A 7,911-nucleotide genomic window follows, 5' to 3' on the forward strand; every position below is an offset into this window, starting at 1 on the left:
TGTTGTGGCTAGTGATGAGCTCATTGTGCACCCACTCAAGTTTATCATGTTTATCTTTAAGCTCTTTCTTAGAAGATTTGAGCTCCTTGAGTTTGGATGATATAGCATCATTTGTTTCTTTAAGCTCAACATTAGCTCTACCCTTTCTAATGATCTTAGTGTATTGTTTTAGTATTTTAACAAGATCATCATAGGAAGGTGATTCATCATCACTATCACTATCACTAGCATGTTCATCATCACTACTATCATCATCATTTGATACCTTGTGTTCACCGTTAGCCATAAGGCATAGGTGTATAGAGGATGATAGCGATGGTGGCGGTGAAGATGATAAGTCAATAGCAATGGCGGCCACCTTCTCATTATCACTTTCATCATCGGATGATCCACTAGATGAATTAATGTCTGTGAGCCAATCACCGATGATGTAAGCCTTTCCACTCTTCTTCTTCTTATGGAAGTCCTTCTTTTTTTCATCTCTTTTCTTGTATGGCTTGTTCTTTTTGTTCTCATCTTCATCTTCATTGCATAAGTCGTCTTTCTTGCCCTTGTTCTTGTTCTTGAACTTGTCTTTCTTAGGCTTTGTGCATTGATGAGCTAGATGGCCAAGTTCTCCACAATTGTAGCAATCCATCTCAGAGATTGGCTTTCTTCTTGAGCTTGTGAAGAACTTCTTCTTCTTGCCATCGAACTTGATGCCACTCTTGTTGAGCTTCTTTAGCATCTTGGCGGTCTTCTTCACCATGAGAGCAAGGCTTTCATCATCAACTTCATCTTCACTTGAGCTTTCATACTCAAGTCTTGCCTTGCCCTTCTCTTGGCTAGCTTTGAATGCTAAGTCTTTGTCTTTCTTCTTGGTAGAGGATGGGCCATCTTGTGGCGTGATGTGCATGTACATTTCATGAGCATTGATCTTTCCCAAGATTTGTGTTGGTGTAGCGACGGAAAGATCACCTTGATGTAGCACGGTCACAATATGCCCATATTTGTCAATGGGGAGGACACTCAAGATCTTTCTCACAACGTCGGATGGTGACATTTGAGTAAGTCCAAGCCTATTGACTTCCTCTACAAGAACATTCAAACGTGAATACATCTCATTAGCACATTCTTTGGGAAGCATCTCAAATGAATTTAGCTTTTTAATTACAAGATGATAGCGTTCCTCACGCTCACTCTTGGTTCCCTCATGGAGCGCACAAACGTCCAACCATAGTGCATGGGTGTCTTTGTGGTTCCTTACGTGGTTGAACACATCTTTGCAAAGGCCCCTAAAGATGGTGTTTCAAGCCTTTGCATTCCACTTTTCATAATTAACCTCATCGCCTTATAAGTTAGTAGCATCCCGAGGTTTTGGGAAGCCTTGTGAGGTGGCTCTAGGTATACCAACGTCTAGAGCTTCTAAGTACGCCACCATGTGGATTTTCAAATATGGAAAGTCATCTCCCTCAAAGATAGGAGGAGGTCCATCCCCATAAGACATCTTGCTCAAAACGATTAAGCTTAAAAATGTGAGCATGAGGCTCTAATACTAATTGAAAGGATTAAGATGCCCAAGAGGGGGGTGAATTGGGCTAATTCTAAATTTTCTTACAATAATTAAATCCTACGGTTAGCCCAATTAACCCCTTGTGCCTAGAAAAGTGTTTCTATTAATGTAATGCACAAAGGACTTGCAACCTATGTTCCAAACTTACTCTAGCATGACAAATCTATGAATGTAAAAACAAGTATTGAATTGCTCAAAGTAAATGCTCAAAGTAAATAGAGAGAGAGGAATGCGGCGATGTTTTGCTGAGGTATCGGAGAGTTGCCACTCCCCACTAGTCCTTGTTGGAGCACCTGCGCAAGGGTGTAGCTCCCCCTTGATCCGCGCAAGGATCAAGTGCTCTCTACGAGTTGATTCTTCGACACTCCATCGTGGTGAATCACCCACAACCGCTCACAACTTGAGTTGGGTCACCCACAAGCTCCGTCGGGTGATCACCAAGCTCCCAATCACCACCAAGCCATCTAGGTGATGGCAATCACCAAGAGTAACAAGCATGAACTCTCACTTGACCACGCGAAGCCTAATGAGAACGGTGGATGCACACTTTGCTACTCTTGATTCACTAATGAGGCTACTCTCTTGGATTCTCAAATCTTAATCACCTCACTAGGACCTTGCTCTTCTTGGCACTCACAAACGTGTTTCTTAGCTGTTGGAATGAGCAAAAGTGACTCCACACACGAGTAGAGCTTCTATTTATAACAAGGGCTGAAAAACAAACCGTTATGTGCCTCTGTGGGTGATCGGACTCTCCGGTCATGTTGATCGGACGCTCTGGTCAGTTCAACCCACACACCAGTGTTTAAGTGTTGATCGGATGCTGGCAGCGTCCGATCATCACTGACCAGTCGCATTAAACCCTCACTAGAACCTTATTGTACTCGGCCGGATGCTGAACCCCCAGGGTCCGGTCAGTACTGACCGAACGCGTCTGGTCATAGATTTTCTCTTCTGGACCCTTACTGGAGTCGACCAGACGCTGGACCTCAGCGTCCGGTCACTTGACCACTCAGCGTTTGCTCATGCCAGACGCAATCTCCTTGATCAAATGAACTAACCGAACCCTACAGCCAGTGTCCGATCTGACCGGAGCTAGCGTCCGGTCAGCATTTGACCCTCCATTCACTTCCAACTCTCGATCATATGTGAATGAAGTTTGCTCCAAAGGATCTTATGCATATGTAGGAGCTACCTAGTGTTAGTTTTAACATGTGTGCACCACACCTAACTCACTAGACTCATCTAGATCAAGCTACCCGTCCATACCCCCTTAATAGTATGGCCAAAGGAAAAACAAAGTCCTAAACTACTCTAAGTGTCTCTCTAACTGCAATCGACACTTAGAACTAGTCATCCTTAACCTTGTCATCCATCCTTTGAAAACCAAAATGATTTCCATCATAGGGGCATGACCACCTTGATTACCCAATTGATCTCCATTTCCATGACCTAACTTAATTGCCTCTACAAAACACATGTTAGTTATAGTAATCTTGTATTGTCATTAATCATCGAAACCCAACAAAGGGCCTAGATGCTTTCATAGATGGCCTAGGTAAAATAGCAAATGAATGACCACCGAAAGATAACAACCTTTGTTTACTTACTTTGCGTGTTAATCTCTTTACCGAGCCCTCAACCCCAGCAACAGCAGGGGCACGGACATCGCTCGGGGGCTGCCAAGACAGTCTACTTGTTTAGACATTCTCTTCACCCGACCCCTCCTTACATTAAAAACCAGAGACATGGTGTGCTGGTGTAAAACTTTGAGTAAAACTAGATGAACCACTAGACCCTACGCCCTGGTGGCTATGGTGTTTTTGTTCACCAGCATAATCGAATTCATTGTTCCCCGTATCTCAAACTTTAGCATCTACCTTCTTGAGAAGTGTTCGGATGGGTCCACCTGTAGAATCTCCTTCAAGGAGAAGCTGTTAGGTCGCTTAAAGTCAATCAAACGGCTCGGATCGCCACCGAGAGATGAAAATAAAAAATTGCGATGCTCGCGCAGGTGACGCTGTCCCCATCACAAACGTCGGACCCGAATCCCACACGGACATGTTCAGTAAGAGCTTCTCATTGCTCAAGCCACCAAGGTAATATTACCGACCCCCGCTTTCATTTCAATTAAATCGTACATTAAACCCATACATCCAAACATTGCATATGCGATCGTTGCATCTCAACGCTTCGTGTCGCACCATGAAGCGACGCCCGCCTCATTCGATATGAGTGGCAACTGACCAATGTTTGAAGGCCGGCCTACAAAGGGCTCGAGGCCACCTCACGTCGAACAGAGCCAGGGGAGAAAAACTGATAGGAGCCCCAGCGGCCTTGCCTGACCCCGCTCAGAAGTAGATAGGGTCATCTCGACCTTTCTCATTCGATTCTAACCTCAAGGAGAGGCCAACGGGCCACTTGAGCCTATCGAATGGCTCAGGCATGTGCTGGGAGGTGGGTTAAGAAGTAGTGGAATGCCATATGAGGGCTCTGCCAACCCCGTTAGCTAATGATGGACCTAGATTCCACACGAACATACCTGTTAGCGAGCTCATTGGGCGTGACACCCGAGCCATAGAGGCAAGTGTCAACAGCTCAGCCCCTCTAGTTGCGGAAACCGAGGATGGAGTGATGTGTAAAACATGGCCGACCCCTATCAGACCCCAAGGGGCTCGAGGGCTCGAGTCGCTCAATCCAAGATTGTGAGACCGAGGTTTGAAGGCTAGCCCGCAAAGGGTCCAAGGCCGCCTCACGTCAAACAAGAGCTAGGAAAGAAAACGCAGATGAGCCTCAGCGGCCTTTGCCTAACCCACATTGAGGCGGATAGGGTCATCTCAACTATCTAGTTCAATCTAGCCTCTAGCCAAGCCCATAGAGTCCCCATTGAGGGGGAATCTATTGGAAGGCGGGTCAAGGAGCAATGGAATGCCACCGAAGGGCTTTGCTGACTTTGTCGCAAAGCAATGGGATCAGATTCCATCCAAACATCCCCGTTAGCAAGTTCATCAAGCACGTCACTCGAGCCGTCGAGGCAAGTGACATTGCCTCAACCCCACCAGTTGAGGAAACCACGGACGGGGCGACAATCACAAAATGAGCCAACCCTTGACCGAATCCCCACCATGTGTGGAGGCTCGAGGAAGGTTGGGCCAGCAATGAGACCAAACGCGTGGTCACGGAACGATCATCAAAATCCTAAGTAAGGGGTATGTACAAATACAAGAGTAAGTTTTCTACCCTCGCTTTGGTCTCTAGTAACATCCGGCCCCAGCGACCGCAAGGGGTCGGATCTCACTCAGGGGCTGATAAAGGTATAAATACCTCCTTTTTTCCCCGCGTTAAGGTTAGCAGCAAGGTTCATGGGAACAGATAAACGAGCATGCTAGGTAAGACTACAAAAAACCCATGCCCCGACAGCTATGGTAACTTTGCTCACCAGCACAATCAAAATTAACCCTTATACACCTCGGGCCCTACAGTCTTAACAAATGGAAAGATTGGATCGCATAAACCTTTTTCTCGAATGCAAAAGGGAAGAAAGTAAGCTCAAACGAACAAAACAAAATTGCAAAACAAAAGCACGAATTTGTTCTCAGACACAAAAGTACCAACACTTGTCCACATATTACATATAAATGTTTATCAAACTTATCCAACTAACTACTTCCTCGGAGGGAGAACTATGTCTTTCAGCCTGTTCGCTAGGTTCCACGCAATAGGAGTCACCGCCTTCTCAATCTCATCCAGCTTGGAGCTTTTGTAGCCAGGCGCGAAGCCAAGGCTCATTGCCTCCAAGTTGATTTCCTAATCATAATGAGAGCGGTCAATAGTAAAGGCTTGGGTGATCCTAGCGTAAAAGGCGTCCTCCTCAAGCTGGCGCACCCGCGCCGTGATATCTATGGCACAGGCCATGAGTGAGCCAGTTTCCTCTGGCCGTGCCACCCCTAGGTCATCAAAAACAACCCCGACAACGACACGCAGGAGATTGTGCTCATCACTCTCAGCCTAAAGAATCCCCCGCACCTCGGCGAGCTCTGTGCCTAGTCTGACAGAGATGCTCTCAGCCTCTAGCCTTTGGGTCATCGCGATTCTAAGATCCGCCCGGAGGGAGCTAACCACCTGATGCACCTCGTCGCACTCTCGGACGGCCTGGTCACGCTCCTCGTAGACCATGCCACACTCTAAGCGGAGTCTTTCTACGGTCTGACATGGCTCGTCTCACTCCCTGTGCAGCTGGGCGGTCACCTCAGCATCCTGATTCGCCCTTCGCTGCAGGGCCATGGACCTTTCCTTGGCTTCCAGCTTGAGGTTCCGCTCCCTCTCTAGCTCTTCCAGGAGCTCGATGACCCGCTGGCTAGCCTTGGTGTCCTTCTGGAGCAGCTCGCCCTGCTCCTTTCAGACCCTAGCAGCCACCTCCTCGTCCTATTGCACCCTTGCCAATAGATCCTAGAACATCCCATGGATCTCCTCCGTGTCCCGACACACCTTGGCTTCCCACAGTTGGGCGGTAGCAAGCTGGGTGCTCACGTCTCCGCACAGTCGGGCCTCCTTAGTGAGGTGGTCCCATTCCACCTTCTGCTCATAGAGGAACCAAGACTTCTCCCGACTATGAGCAATGAGGGACTGAAAAGAAGACCAGTGTCAATAATACAAAAATATATGAAGAAAGAAGAAAGCGAGAGGGAAGATCAAGCAGATACCTAGCCAGTGGGAACGATGACATCATGCAGGATGCCCCTGACCTGGCTCAAGGCATCCATCATAGCCAAGAACCCAAAGTCGAGACTCTCCCACTCCATGCTCTCGACAGCATTATCAAGCAAGAAAAGAGTCGACGTCGGGTCTTGAGGAGACATCCACTAGAGCGGTGGCTCACCACGCGCAGGTGAGCAGCTGCCCCACGACATCAGGGCCGAGGGTGACCTCCTGCTGATCCTCTCCACCACCACCACGATGCTTGAGGACCCTCCGGCCATGTCCCCCTCCATCCGGCCTACCTCAGGCGCTGCTGCCTGGGCCGCCGGTGGCACAGATTGCGCCGCTCCCTCAAACACCATCATGGCTGTGTCTAGCTACGCCTGGCTTGTCATGGTTGTGGCCACCTCCACTTGCGATGCTGGGGCCTTGACTTGCGACACCGCGCCCACCATAGAGGGTGCCACAAGCACAGGCGGTAGCTCCGTCCGCTCCAACGTAGGCGGCGGAGTTACCTCTGCCGTCGTCTGCTCGGTGACCCTCGAGGGCGCTTCTTCAGCCCTAGCACCTGTTTGACCCATTAAGGGCATGGGCGCCATCACAGGCAGCACCTAACCGACCGATGAGGCCACAACATCGGTGCCGCTCCTGCCCAAAATAGGAGCGACATCGGACAACTGTGCCTGTTTCGCCTAAAGAGCAACGCTCTTCTTTTGCGCCAACACCAAAGAATGGACCCGTCTCAAGACTGTGCAAGGGTTGAAAGGCATAGGTCAAACAGGAAAACAGAAAAATAGGAAAAATAGAGGAATCGATGACTTACGCTGGCGCTGTTGGGCGATGGGAACATTTTGGGGACGAACCCCCAGATTCCTGCTCCAACTCATCTGGGCGAGACCTTTTCGAGCCTGCTCCCTGCTCCAGGGCAGAGGGGCTCATCTCCATTTCCTCCAAGGGCACGATAGCGAAGCCACCCCTCTCTATCGGCACCTTGGGCTTGGTAGCATATCCACCTCCCCCCATCCACCGGTCCTCCACCGGCACCCCGGGTGTGGCGGCGGATCCGCCGGCTCCCACTGGTCTAGAGAGTAGGCAGATGGTTTGGCCCGTCTCTACCAGTTTCATGGACTCACTTCCCTTCATGTGGAATGGGAAGGGTCCCTACATGGACGAGTGGGTATCTGTCAGCGTATCCTCACCCTCTAGGACATCCCACTCCACATCGACAACTACCTTGTCAAACTCCTCCTCGTCATCATCACTGCATGTCTCCTCTCCTCGCTCCCATGCTTGCTGCTTCTGTAGCATCTTCTTCCTCTTGAGCTCCCTTGTCTTCCTATCCCACTCGGCCATGGTGCGATTCGCTGTCGCCAGGATCCGGTCCTTTGGCAGTGGAGTCAGTCTATCCTCGAAGATGAGTCTCCTCGGCTGGTCCTGCTATCCCAAGGTCAGCATCAAGGGGACAGAAATTCAAGTAAAAAGGAGGAATAGGGAAAAAGAACTTACGAAATCGATGAACCCCGGTTCCGACCGCATTAGGGGATGCCCCGGCACCGGATACACAAAATCAAGGACAACATTAGCGTTGTCCTTCGAAGGCTTCATCGCCTCCTTCATGCGCTGCGCCACTTCAGTGGTGGGGAGTGCTTCATCAACAAGTG

Source organism: Miscanthus floridulus, unplaced genomic scaffold, assembly GCF_019320115.1.
Source record: "Miscanthus floridulus cultivar M001 unplaced genomic scaffold, ASM1932011v1 fs_441_1_2, whole genome shotgun sequence".
Lineage (NCBI taxonomy): Eukaryota > Viridiplantae > Streptophyta > Magnoliopsida > Poales > Poaceae > Miscanthus > Miscanthus floridulus.